Source organism: Mauremys reevesii, linkage group 8, assembly GCF_016161935.1.
Source record: "Mauremys reevesii isolate NIE-2019 linkage group 8, ASM1616193v1, whole genome shotgun sequence".
Taxonomy (NCBI): Eukaryota; Metazoa; Chordata; order Testudines; family Geoemydidae; genus Mauremys; species Mauremys reevesii.
Window position 1 is genome coordinate 79,849,031 of NC_052630.1, and position 13,222 is coordinate 79,862,252.

Below are 13,222 nucleotides of genomic sequence, written 5' to 3' on the forward strand. Positions count from 1 at the left end.
GCAGAGACCAGGCACTCTATGTGCCTTGCCAGTGTGGACTCCTCAGGAGTTAGGGTCTGCTTTAATGTGCTCTAACTTGCAAGTGTAGCCAAGCCCCAAGAGGATAATATCAGAACCAGGCTCAGGGATTGTATCTGTCTGCTATCTAAGGGGGAAAATAGCTAGGATTATCAAATACAGAAGCCAAACTAAAAAAATAGAACAACTCAGGTGAATAAACACATGTAGACTTTGAAAAGTTGCTTAAGAAAAGAGGAATAGAACTAAAGGTATTTTCTGCCTCTTTTTAAAATCTCAAAGGTCTCTAACAAATAGCCCAGATGGCTGACTCTCTTATTTTAGACTCAGATACTTCCCTGTACATCTTAAGGTTCCTGGCTGAGATTTGAGAGTTTTGAAATGACTCACAAGAAATGAGTAGTGGCACCAGTACAACTGGCTTTCCAATGAACATGTGGTAAAATGTGTCAAAAGAGGCCTGGGAACTCTGATCCAGGATTTAGTGTTAAGTTTTTGACAAGTCAAGACAGAGCAATACATGTGTGACAAACTAGGAAATATCTCTTATTTTTTCTGTTAATAAGGAGCATGTCTCTGTGTGTTTATATATGATGCATTACTTATTATGGAGTTATATCAAAGGAGGTTGTTAAGAACATAAGAATGACAATACTGGGTCAGACCAATGGTCCATCTAGCCCAGTGTCCTGTCTTCTGACAGTGGCCAATGCCAGGTGCTTCAGAGGGAATGAACAGAACAGGGAATCATCAAGTGATCCATCCCCTGTTGCCCCTTCCCAGCTTCTGGCAAACAGAGGCTAGGGTCACTTCAGAGCATCCCTACCCACCATGGCTAATAGCCATTGATGGACAAGAAGGGGTGAACTGTCAGCTATTGGGAATGGGCCACGTCCACCCTGATTGAATTGGCCTCGTTAGCACTGACCCCACACTTGGTAAGGCAACTCCCATCTTTTCATGTGCAGTATATTTATACCTGCCTACTGTATTTTTCACTCCATGCATCTGGTGAAGTGGGTTATAGCCCACAAAAGCTTATGCCCAAATAAATTTGTTAGTCTCTAAGGTGCCACAAGGACTCCTCGTTGTTTTTGCTGATACAGACTAACATGGTTACCCCTCTGAAACTTATATCCACTGGATCACCCTTGTCCACATACTTCTCCTCAAAGAATTCTAATAGGTTGTTGAGGCCAGGGCTGCCCGGGGGGGGAGGGGGGGGGGAGGTGGGGCAATTTACCCCGGGCCCCATAGGGGCCCCCACAAGAGTTTTTTGGGGCCCCTGGAGCGGGGTCCTTCACTCGCTCTGGGGGACCCAGAAAACTCTCGCGGGACCCAGGCCTCTGGAGCTTCTTCCGCTCCAGGTCTTCGGCGGCGGGGGGTCCTTCCACCCCAGGGCAGAAGGACCCCCCGCCGCCAAATTACCGCCAAATTACCCACTGCTGAAGTGCCAGGTCTTTGGCGGTAATTCGGCGGCGGGGGGCCCCCGCCCCAGGTCTTTGGGGCACTTCGATGGCGGGTCCCGGAGCAGAAGGACCCCCTGCCTCCAAAGACCCCAGGCCCCCTGAATCCTCTAGGCAGCCCTGGTTGAGGCATGATTTCTGTTTACAAAAATTGTGTTGACTCTTCCCCAACAAATTGTGTTAATCTATGTGTCTGAATTCTGTTCATTACTATAGTTTCAACCAGTTTGCCTGGTACTGAAGTTACGTTTACCGGCCTGTAATTGCCAGGATCACCTCTGGAGCGTTTTTTTTAAATTGGCATCACATTAGTTATCCTCCAGTCATGGGGCACAGAAGCTAATTTAAAATATAGGTTACATACCACAGTTAATCGTTCTGCAATTTCATATTTGAGTTCCTTCAGAACTCTTGGGTAAATACCATCTGGTCCTGGTGACTTATTACTGTTTAATTTATCAATTTGTTCCAAAACCACATCCACTGGCATCTCAGTCTGGGGCAATTCCTGAGATTTGTCACCTAAAAAGAATGGCTCAGGTTTGGGAATCTCCTTCACATCTTCAGTTGTGAAGAATTCATTTAGTTCCTCCACAATGGCCTTATGTTCCTTGAGCGCTCCTTTTGCATCTCAATCATCTAGGGGCCCCACAGGTTGTTTAGCAGGCTTCCTGCTTCTGATGCACTTTTTTTTTTTTGCTGTTACGTTTTGAGTCTTTGGCTAGCTGTTCTTCAAATTCTTTTTAGGCCTGTCTAATTATATTTTTACACTTCACTTGTCAGAGTTTATGCTCCTTTCTAATTTCTATTTTCCTCACTAGGATTGAACTTCCACTTTTTAAAGGATGCCTTTTTGCATCTCATTGTTTCTTTTACTTTGTTGTTTAGCCACGGTGGCACTTTTTGATCCTCTTACTATGCGTTTTAATTTGGGGTATACATTTAAATTGAGCCTCTATTATGGTGTCTTTAAAAAGTTTCCTTGCAGCTTGCAGGGATTTCAGTTTTGGCACTGTACCTTTTAAATTCTGTTTGATGAACTTCATCATTTTTGTGTAGTTCCCTTTTCTGAAATTAAATGCTATCATGGTGGGCTGCTGTGGTGTTTTCTCCCACCCAGAGATGTTAACGTTTACGTTATGTGCGATTGGGATGCCATTTGCCCCAATATTCTGGTGAGGCAGGTGGGAAGTGGGGTGAGGAGGTGGGTGAGGAGGCAAGCGACAGGCAGGCAGGCGGCAGGGGAGTGAAGAGGCAGGTGGGCGGGCGGACGGCGAGGAGGAGAGCTGCGGGTCGGGCAGACGGGGTGGGTGCCAGACGGACGGCGAGCAGACTAGTGGGGAGGCGAGTGGCAGGCAGGCAGGTGAGGAGGCAAGCAGCGGGCGGGCACACAGGGTGGATGGCGAGGAGACTAGCAAGGAGGCTGATTTGTCCCGGGCTCTGGGCCCCTCTAGGGATGTCCCTGACTGCATGATACAATGGCTCCATTTTGTGCACATTTCTCTTAGTATTGCTTAAAAAACCTGTAAGCATGAATCACAGTATACATGAATAAACAGACTATTTGGATACTTATTGCAGATTTATACTCCCTACATATGAAGAGGTTTGGCACCAGGCTGACAGTATTTGCCCAAAAACCCCACCCTGTTAGCAGATAATGATCTTGATGAGAAATGTTAAGTGCACTTTGCTGACTCAAGTTGCAACTGGCTTGTTAACTCTAGAGGTGATTCATTAGAGCGTCTACAGAAGAAGATGGGGAGCAATGGTACAAAAGAGGGTATCTCCCTACCACCCACCTCTTTGTCCTCCTAAATCTATAGACTTGCATCACCTCTCCTCCCCATTTACAATATTAGCAAGGTAGTGGGTTTTTTTGCCTTTTTTAAAGGAGGCCCATGGCTCTCTTTCTGAAAATACCCAAATGGAATCAGAGCAGCTGCCTTAATAAAGATCAGTAAAATATTTGTGCATGTTATCCACAGTTATACACCAGCTAAATCCATCCCTAGGAAGTGGAAACGGTGACTTTCCTTGATCAGATACTATTGCCATAATTAAACTATGAACAAAGAAATGTTTTAGTGTCTCCAATTTCCTAAACAGAAATGGAAAGAGTTATGTTTTTTTTTAAAATCAGATAAAGAATTGGGCCTTGACAAACAGCCAGCAGAGTTTGCATAATATTTAAAGCAGCATCTCTCTCCTGGACCTTCCCATCCATCTCACCTCTCGTTTTTAAGCCCTTCAATTGTGTGATATAACTTGCTTAGCCTCTTTTTATTTTTCTTGATTGTTTTGTGCCACAAAGTTCTTTTAATGTAGTTTTTGGTGAATGATTATTATAATCCTGTGTGTGTGTGATGTAGAGAAAACAATATTGTAATGTTATTACTTACTGTATAATCTATGACATATACATTCAGAGTCAAATCCTGCTCACCTCGCTCACATTAGTAGTCTCACTGATTTCAAAAAGTCAACCCATGTAAGAAAGTTTATGCTGTATTTCAGTGAGGAAAACATGTTGAGTTTGAGCCTATGCATTGTGTATTACATAAAAACCAAACAACCACCTTCATTATAATTGACTACAACAATTTTCTGCTTTCATTTCATTTCAAGGGTCAGTTATCTAGTTTATATATCAATTTGTGATAAGTTTAAAAAATTGTCTGATATAATTATGATGGCCTAAAAGTGGCTATTCACATACAGCAGCCCAATATCATCATAAAACGCTAAGCCAGTGAAAAGTTATGTTTGAGGTTTTTAAGGCACAAGTCAGACAATTCAAAGTTATGGCTCCTATAAGCAACAAATGTTGGCCCTTTGCACATATAAGGGCAAATTCTCCTAGCTGTTACACAGGTATAAATCTGGAAACAATCCAGCGTGGACAGTGGACTGATTCCATATTGACACATGTGTAACAGAATGCAGAATCTGGCCTTTGTCGTATTTTATATTTCTGTATATGGAATTATCTTTTTGTCTTAGGGTCTGTGCACTCTCCTTGTTCACTATAGAGCTTGGTCGGGGGGAGGAGGAATGAGGGCAGGAGGGAGAGAAGGAGGGATGTATAACAACCCCCCAAGCTTTCCCTGTTATGGTACACTACAATCTAGTGCTTAATACATACATATCAAATAATATAGCCAAGTTACAATACAGACACACACTTCTTAATATCTGGCATTGTGTTGACAAACAACTGACAATGTAATGACATGAGTACCACACATCTATATGAAAAATAGTCACTGTGCATTCTAGTGATCTTTCAGTTCAGCCCCTTTTTGTCCGAGCAGTCCCACTGCAGTAAATGGGAGTTTACATTTGTGAGTACAGTGTGCATCACTGATGAACTAACTCTCAGCAACACATTACCTCTTTGTTAAATAAAAGGATGAAAGAAACAGATGTATAGTATGAAGAAGTGCTGGCAGTTTACTGAAAATATCTTTGGAGTAGAGATGTAGCTGCCTTAGCTATAATTTAACTTAATTGACAGGCTGAGGTGTTTTAGATAAATTTGCATAATTTATTATTATTACATCAGCAGCCTGAACAGAATGGTGTGATTAGAAATAATGAAGTACCAAGGCATATTTTGGACAAACATAAACAATTGGAACAGGGCTAGCTCAGTGATTTTGGAGGAATAGCTCAGTGGTTTGAGCATTGGCCTACTAAACCCAGGGTTGGGAGCTCAGTCCTTGAGGGGGCCATTTGGGGCAAAAAATCTGTGTGGGGATTGGGCCTGCTTTGAGCAGGGGGTTGGACTAGATGACCTTCTGACCCTGATATTCTATGATTATTAAATTGTTTCAATTAATGACAGTATAAATATTGTGTAGTCATTTATTCAGAAGTCATGACAACTGATCATCCAATATGCAGTCATCTATGATAAAGGCTTTTGTATTGAAAACAATACCGTACCAAGTACATTTAGATAATTTTTATACATCACATCATATAAGCCTTTCCAGCAGGCCAAAAAAAAATTAAAAATATGTTTGTTTTCCTTACAGTTACAACCATGTCAGTCAGTCTATGTAGCATACACTGAAATAACCTAGTTTTGAACCTAGTTTAAAGACTAACGTAGTTACTTATACTATTTTGTCTTATTTCAGCAAAAAAAATGAAATGTTATGGCAGCTTGTAGGATTAGAAGGTATATAAAGGGTTAGATTACCTTGGCTAAAAATATATGTGTTTTGCAGTTTGTGTTAAGTGCCGGTGCTTAGCAATTGTGAGAATGCTTTGAAAGATGGTATTCTTAATTGGATATAATGGGCTTGGAATGTGATTTAATAGGAAATACTGGACCTGGAGTGTGGCTGATAAGATCAGAGGAAAAACTTTGAAGAAAAAGCCTCAATTATCCATGATGGTTCTAACTGGCTTTTGCAAAGAAAGGAATTCAAGAAGCTGTCACAAACATCAGGTAGGTTCCGATAGATAAGGTATACAAGGGTGAACTTTTACTGTTAAAGGATTTGTTGCTATTACCTCCCTGTCCAGTTGGAGCCAGCCAACATGATTTGACATCCCAGGTCTAGCTAGTCCTGTTCTAGATACCTGATCAATGTTGAGTATCAGAGGGGTAGCCGTGTTAGTCTGGATCTGTAAAAGCAGCAAAGAATCCTGTGGCACCTTATAGACTAACAGATGTATTGGAGCATGAGCTTTCGTGGGTGAATACCCACTTCGTCAGATGCATGTAGTGGAAATTTCCAGGGTCTAGATACCTGATCAATGTTATAACTGCATGCTACTGTATGGCTGTGATGATTGCTTAGGTAGTTAAGGTGTATTTGGAGCAGCTGTATAAATACCATTCAGCCTTTTTGATTTAAAAAAGAAATTTATGGTTAAGAAATTTTGGTGGTGTGGTGAAATTCTGTATTATCATTAATAAATAATAAATAATAATAATAATTAATTCAAACACACTGTAAGAGTGTATATTTTTGCCTTATTTATAGTACGTTTATGAGTGTTGGAGTTTGTACACTTGGCCACAGCAATTGTGGATGTCCTTGATGAATGTGATTTGCATCTTTGCTAGTGTAATACACTGCTTAATGTGTGAGTGATTGTGCCTCTACCTAACATTTGCCCTAGTGGTTATAATAGTCTATTTACTGTCTCACAGCTAAAAGTGTCCTACTATACTCAATTGATAAAGGTCAGGGATTTTTGAAGCCAGAACACAGAGTTTCAATCCCTGCACATGATCCATAGTGTTAGCATGTATACAGTCATGGTTGTTACACAGTTCTCACTATTTAATCTTAGTTTGCCCTTCAATGATGCCCAATAACTGAGAAATTACTACATCAGCTATATCCAAAAGATGTATCCAAATATTGTTCAGCCAGGTTTCATAGAATGTGAATAGATTGTGAACTCCACTGAATAGTGTTGGACTGTAATAAACTTTGAGAACATGCCATTTCATAAACCAAGCACCTTATAAAAATGTTGATTTCACAAACATAATTACATAATTGTATTATTTTTAATAGTAGATATGTGTTTGTGGTTAAAAAGTCCCATTTTTGCAAAAGGGAACAAAATGATCTAGTGCTGTAATTCATCAATTATGGCTCTTTGGATTGCAAAATGGTGTCTAACATGCCAGGAGATAATGCAACAGGGTGTCTGGGAGTGGCAGAAAAATACAGCACAACAACAGACTTACATCAGAACAATAAACACACTGTATGAACTATATTTACTGTTGTGTGAAAGTTGTATATTATAAACATTTACATTATACACATGGCCAAATGAGTTTCCAAAGAGTCCAGCATGGGGATGGTTGTGCCATATTTTATCATCATCCCTTGTTCAAAATTCTGCTTGTCACCAGTGAAAGAGAATTCTGCATATTTTATTTGTCAAAATAACACAATGTAATCATACCAGTTTCAATTATTTTGGTAATTTATTAAAAAAAATCTTGTCAGCAAGATGTCTTAAGGCACTTAAGATTCAGGAAATGTTTTTAAACAAATAGATTCCTTAATAGACATATTAATACAGGAAGTAATTGCTGGGAAGGAGCCTGGAGTGATCCTGGAGGGTTGTTGGGTGTGGGTGAGAGAAGTATGTAAGTTTTTTTTGTGTGGGGAGGATTGTTAGGGAATTGAGGAGCCTCTTCCTGCAGACCCGGACAACCCCTAGCCTCTCCCATTCAATCAGGAACATTTTCCCCTCCCTCTATGTGTCCTTGCACCCCAACTGCCATTCAACATCCACCTCAGTCTGTCCCCCCCACTAGCCATTCACAACCCCAGTATTTGTGACCACCCAGCAGCCCCATGTGCCCTGCTCTGTCTGTCCCCCACAAATCCTGTGCCTCCTCACCAGGCTCCACACACAGGATGCTGTGAGAAATGCAGCCTCTCCTCCCTATCCACTTTCTGGCTGCTCTGTCCTGTAAGCCTGCTGCTCTCTGTTCTGACACCACAGCAGCCCTTGGTGGGCCAAAGGCATAATTGCCGTGCCTCTCCGACAGAATGTATTTTCTGCAGAGAAAATTAATCTGTGGGGGACATGAATTCTGCACATGCGCAGTGGCACAGAATTCCCCCTGGAATAACATTTACATGAACAGAGCTGCTTTTGCATATGCAATATACACATGCAAAACTCATCGTATGTATGTATGACGGGTTCCCTCCGCAGGGAGCCACCTGGTACTGGGATACCACTGAGCCACCCTGGCCCACCAGCCTGGGCTTCCTTTACACTGTACTGCTGTGACCAGCCTGCCAAGCCCTCTCCCAGGCATCAGCACACATACAGGTAGGGACACACCCAGCTGCAGTATATACAGAGCAGTGATCAGCTCTGCATGGGGTAGGCTACAGCTAAGGAATTGCCCAGCTACTCAAATGCACACATCCCTCTGGAGTGCAAACCCAAAATTATACCATCTTGCTGTAAGCGGGCCGTACTCACCCCTGCCGCGCCTCCTGCTGGTTGGCCGCAGAATGTCCCTCGGTCCAGCCCTGGAGCGCCCTCAGCAGGCTGGTGACCCGCCTGTTCTCTGGCCCCGGCGTCCCTCCCTGGACCCGGTGCCCCCTATCTATGGTTGGGTCTCCCCCTCCCAGGGGAACCCCACGCTACTATCCCCACCTTGCCTCAGTAGTGGCTACTGGCAGTCATGGTCTAGCCCCACACCCTGGGGCAGACTGCAGTATCAGCCCACTCATCACAGGCAAAGGGGGTTTGGACCTGCTGCTTTGTCCTACCCCTGGGTTGCCCTCTGCAACCCCCAATACCTATTGGCCCACTGCTAGGCCGCAGCCTGGGGCTTTCCTGGCTGGAGCTTCCCCAGCTCCTCAGCCTGTCCCCCAGCCCTGCTTTCCTCAGGTATCTAGCCTCAGTCTCTAAGGAGCCAGGCCCATCTCTCTCTGATGCAGAGAAAGACTCTGTCTGGGCTCTGGCTTCCCTGCCTCATATAAGCCCCAGGGCTTCAGTTTGGGGCGTGGCCTCCAGCTGCAGCCACTTTCCCCATCAGCCCAGCCTCCAGCCGCCGCTCTCAAGCCCTGCCAGGCTGCATTTCAAAGCCCTTAAAACCCCGGAGCAGGGTCCACCCTGCTACATTGCATTGCACAGTGATCTGTACTAAGCTCATGAAATTCGCCCCATCCCTCAATGTGGAAAAGGATATGCAACAGCGTTCTGCCCCAAGTTATGACTCCCCACACACTGATTTTAGACAAAGCAAAAATAAAGTTTATTAACTAAAAAGATAGATTTTAAGTGATTATAAGGGAGAGCAAACAGATCATATTAGATTACCTAGCAAACTAAGCTTAATATACTAAAGAGATTGGATATGAGTAGCAAATTCTCATCCTAAATGATGATAGGTTAGGGGTTTGTTACAGGAGGGAGTGGGCGAGATTCTGTGGCCTGCATTGTGCAGGAAGTCAGAATAGATGACCATAATGGTCCCTTCTGACCTTAAGTCTATGAATCTATGATTCAAGAAGGCTGCAGATATTCTTAAGGGGCTAGCTGCACTTGCTTACAGCTTAAAAACACCAGGTGTTCCTTTCACAGGCTAAAAATCCCTTTAGCCTGAGTCCAGCACTTTCCCCCAGTTCAGTCCCTGTTCCTTAGCTCTTTCCAGGAGTCTCTTTGGGTGGGGAGTCAGTGAAGAACCACAGTGATGTCACTCCCCTGCCTTAAATAGCTTTTGCATATGGCCGGGAATCCTTTGTCTCAAAGCTTGATTTCCATGCCAGTCAGTGGAAAAACACCGGTATGCCAGGATGGAGTCCAGTACCAGGTGACCTGGTTACATGCCCATGTAGTGCCACAGCAGCCATTGCTTGGAAGCTGTTTGCAGTGTCCTCAGGAAGATACCCCACCACACACACACACACCCGGTTGGGAGATAAATTTCTTCTAAGGCCTATTGTTTTCTCCTAATGGCCCTTTAACCTGAAAGGGCCCTTCCCAGTCAGCCATCTAGACTGACAGTCTTTTGCCTAGTGTATGTTCCCCAAGTGTAAACACATTTGTAATACAGATATATAGTCAATATTCCTAACTTCAGATACAAAAATTATATATGCATACAAATAGGATAATCTCAACCTTTCCAATATGTCACAAGGCCTATTTTGCATAAACTACATCAGAATTATGCCATAATCATATCATATAATAATATCACTGTGAAGAATATGAGGTGAGGTGTCATAGTATGCATAACTGACTTTGTGTAGAAAGTATGTATGCAATCAATTTGCACTGGCACATTTGAGCATGTACAAATGGATGCTGAGTAAGGTACTTCACTGTAGGACTTCTTCCTTCATAAGCAGGGTGACTAAATTCAACAGGAAAGTCCAGGTTCTATGGGCTAAGCCCAGCATCCTAGATGATTATACAGTTTTGTCCCAGTATAATCAGCAATGCTGCAAGGAACTGAGGTAAAAGGAGAAGCACAATTGAAGAGTCTTTATATAAATAAAAGTCCACAAAACACTAGCTGCAAAGTAAAGTCAGTGAAAACTTGCATAAAGACTGTATAACTTTAACAATTATGAATCATATTTGCTTGGCAAGCTAAAGGAAGCCTAAAATCCAATGGGATAAACATAAAATAAAAAGGGAGAAAGTACAGGAGTGTCCTTCTGACTAGGAAAGAAAAAAAAACTTCATCAGAGTTGATTCTAAAAATTCTCCCTCAAAGACATTAGACATATGCAACAACTTGTGCTGAAAGCTGATATTATCTAACCAGACAAATATTTTGCATTTCTCTTTTAGACTGTTTTAGTTTGGTGATACAATGGAAGAGGGAAACGTTGATTTATGTATGTTATGGATACTAATGTTTATTTGTTATCTAATGTCAAAAGATTCACAAATCTGTGAAAAGCGAGATGCTTAAAAGGACATAACTTGTTGAAGTCCAATATGTGATCTGTCTAAGAATTGTTATAATCTGGTGGACATGACAGAATCTTGAATGTCATAGTAACACAGCAATAACTGCAGTCTTCTGGATTCTAAAAAGCAATAGGCCAGATTCTGTCTAGATTATTCCTTCACAGACAACTCAAAACTTTTTGAGTCTTAGCTTGTGTGATATCTTTTATCATTCTGTTGGGGGATTAAGTGATGGGTTTGTTCCTCTTTAGAACAACCAGTGGTTGCCCCTAAACCTGTGGCTCTCCCAAATCAGCGTGGATCTTGAGAAATCTCTGAAGACCAGTGCCATGCTCAGAGGCTTGGCCCTCCTGCACTGGTGCCAATGGCAGCTCAGCTCTGCAGTGCTCCCCTTTCTAGTATGAAAGGGAGCTTTTTGCCCTATGTTCAGGGGTGAAAGTAATATTACATTCTTACCGGTACAGGGGTCCGCCTCCCCCAGCCAGCCCATCTGCACTGCCTGGCCTCCGCTGCCCAGGGCTCCAGCGGCAATTTAAAAGGGCCCGAGGGGGGCACGGTGGCCAGGAGCCCCGGGCCCTTTTAAATCGCCGGCCCCAGGGCAGCTGCCCCTTTTCCCCCACCTGTTGGTGGCCTGGGGGGGGGGGGCAGGGAAAGGGGCAATGACGTTAAAGTGCTGCTGTGGCAAAGATGGTGCAGTTGGTGCAACTGCAGTTGCTGGTGCAATGATCCATGGCTTCTGGAATGGTCTCTAGGGGCCATTGGTAGCTAGTGCAATTACACCAGGAGACTGGCTCAGTGCTGAGCAGTCTCAAGAGCAGGGAATTCAAAGATGGCTGAAAGCCACTTTTCCACAAACACTCCTTCCTGAATTGCACTGAGTACTTCTCTGCGGAGCCCATTATTAGACCTTCAGTGCCTTTGACAGGCAGGAAGTGCACGGTGGTTCAAAATTTGCCAATTTGACAGTCCATTAGGGAAGGTTAGCTTGGCATGAAAATGACTCCATTACCGCGTGTCCATGCACATCTTATTTTTCTCACTGGCCATAGACAGTCAAGTGGCCCCATCTGGCTGGTGAATTTAGGATTGGGCCTCTCCAATTTTTGATTAGTCTGGAGATGTGTGTGATGGATGGGCAGGGGAGGGGCCAAAGTCTGGAAATGCATGTAAAGGGAGGGCCCTAGTCTGGAGATGCAAGTGATGGGTGGGCTGGCTGTGTGCGTGACGGGAGGGTGGGGGGCCCTAGTCTGGAGATGCATGTGACAGATGGGCAGGGGGTATATGTGATGGGCGGACAAGGGGGGGCCCTAGCTCGGAGCTGTGTGTGCCGGGGGGATGAGGGGGGGGCCTAGCCCGGAGCTGTGTGTGCCGGGGGGATGAGGGGGGCCCCCTAGCCTGGAGCAGTATGTGAAGAGAGGACGAGGGGGCCCTAGGCTGTATGTGTGTGTGCCAGGGGGGACGAGGGCAAAATGTCATCAAGTGATCCATCCCCTGTTGCTCTCACCCCCCGCTGCCGAAGACCCCAGGCCCCCGGAATTCTCTGAGTGGCCCTGTAGGGCTGGGAGTGGGGAAGGGGAGTGCATTTAGGTATACCCCCAAACCTTACCTCCCTTTTCACATACTCACACACAAACGAGTGAAAGAGCGCACCTCACTCATCCAATAGGTCAATTTGGCACATTAGCCAGGAGGAAGCAGATCGTGAGCGTTTTTGACCGCAAAGCCCATCCCTCCAGATTTGCAACCATCCCTGGACCAGTGACAGGGGCACAACCATCCCCGGAACAGTGACAGGTGCACAACCATCCCTGGACCAGTGACATGTGCATAGGGAGCCAAGTCATTGGAAGTAATCAAGGAGGAAGCCAGTGGAAAAAATGAATGGGGCCACTCTGGTTACCACCTTGGGGTCAGGGGCGTCCTCTGGACCCCCAAACCTTACCTCCCTTTTCACTTATTCACACTGTGATGAGGCAGTTCTGGCGGTACCAAAGTGAGAGTGCCAGTTCAGGACAAATTGCTCAAACAGGGCAGTTACAGCCCTCGGCTAGGGGTTTTCCACCTCTAAGGCAACCTAAACCAGACAGACAAAAAGGACTTTGGTTTCACCGCACTGGGTAACACAAGTCACACAAACAATGTCCTTAGACACTCCAGTCTCCCAGTATCACCACCAGACCCACTCATCCTGGGGATGAATGGTTATGAAAACCAACACCCCAATAAAAGAAAATGGTTCTCTCGATCCCAAAGGACCAAGCCCCAGCCCCAGGTCAATATACACATCTGATCTTACCCACAAA

The 13,222-nt window shown here is 44.3% G+C and overlaps 1 protein-coding gene across 1 annotated transcript in view; it reads right to left on the reverse strand.

The window, feature by feature from the left end:
- LOC120369640 (calcium-activated chloride channel regulator 2-like) overlaps positions 1-8,511 on the reverse strand; it is a 35,414-nt gene extending 26,903 nt beyond the window's left edge. The window contains exon 1 of the mRNA XM_039483147.1: positions 8,469-8,511. The gene's annotated coding sequence lies outside the window, so the exon portion shown is untranslated. The remainder of the gene's footprint in view (positions 1-8,468) is intronic.
- Positions 8,512-13,222: the final 4,711 nt, after the last annotated feature.